Source organism: Aegilops tauschii, chromosome 7 (genome assembly GCF_002575655.3).
Source record: "Aegilops tauschii subsp. strangulata cultivar AL8/78 chromosome 7, Aet v6.0, whole genome shotgun sequence".
NCBI lineage: Eukaryota > Viridiplantae > Streptophyta > Magnoliopsida > Poales > Poaceae > Aegilops > Aegilops tauschii.
The window spans coordinates 462,065,313-462,066,558 of NC_053041.3; positions in this window are offsets into that span (position 1 = coordinate 462,065,313).

Consider the following 1,246-nt stretch of genomic DNA (forward strand, 5'->3'; position numbering starts at 1 on the left):
ATACCCTTGTAGATCGCGAGCGGGAGCGTTCAAGAGAACGGGGTTGATGGAGTCGTACTCGTCGTGATCCAAATCACCGATGATCCTAGCGCCGAACGGACAGCACCTCCGCGTTCAACACACGTACAGAGCGGAGACGTCTCCTCCTTCTTGATCCAGAAAGGGGGAAGGAGAAGTTGATGGAGATCCAGCAGCACGACGGCGTGGTGGTGGAAGCAGCGGGATTCCAGCAGGGCTTCGCCAAGCGCTACTGGAGGAGGAAGAGGTGTCACGGGAGGGAGAGGGAGGCGCCAGGGCTTAGGGTCCGGCTGCCCTCCCTCCCCTCCACTATATATAGGGGCTAGGGGGGCGCATGCCCCCTTTGGAGATCCCATCTAGAGGGGGGCGGCGGCCCCTCGAGGGGCGACGGCCCCCTTAGGGTTTCCAACCAGGGGGGCGCATGTCCCCTCGGGGGGCAACGGCCCCCTAGGGTTTCCAACCCTAGGCGCCTTGGGCCCTTGGGTGGGGTGCACCAGCCCACCAGGGGCTGGTTCCCACGCCACTTCAGCCCATGGGGCCCTCCGGGATAGGTGGCCCCACCCGGTGGACCCCCGGGACCCTTCCGGTGGTCCCGGTACAATACCGGTGACCCCCGAAACTCTCCCGGTGGCCGAAACTGGACTTACCTCCGGACCATTCCGGAACTCCTCGTGACGTCCGGGATCTCATCCGGGACTCCGGACAACTTTCGGTTAACCGCATACTAATATCTCTACAACTCTAGTGTCACCGAACCTTAAGTGTGTAGACCCTACGGGTTCGGGAGACATGTAGACATGACCGAGACAACTCTCCGGTCAATAACCAACAGCGGGATCTAGATACCCATGTTGGCTCCCACATGCTCCACGATAATCTCATCGGATGAACCACGATGTCGAGGATTCAATCAATCCCGTATACAATTCCCTTTGTCTATCGGTACGATACTTGCCCGAGATTCGATCGTCGGTATACCGTTACCTTGTTCAATCTCGTTACGGCAAGTCTCTTTACTCGTTCCCGTAACACATCATCCTGTGAACAACTCCTTGATCACATTGAGCTCATTATGATGATGTCCTACCGAGTGGGCCCAGAGATACCTCTCCATCATAAGGAGTGACAAATCCCAGTCTCGATCCGTGCCAACCCAACAGACACTTTCGGAGATACCTGTAGTGCACCTTTATAGCCACCCATTTATGTTGTGACGTTTGGTACACCC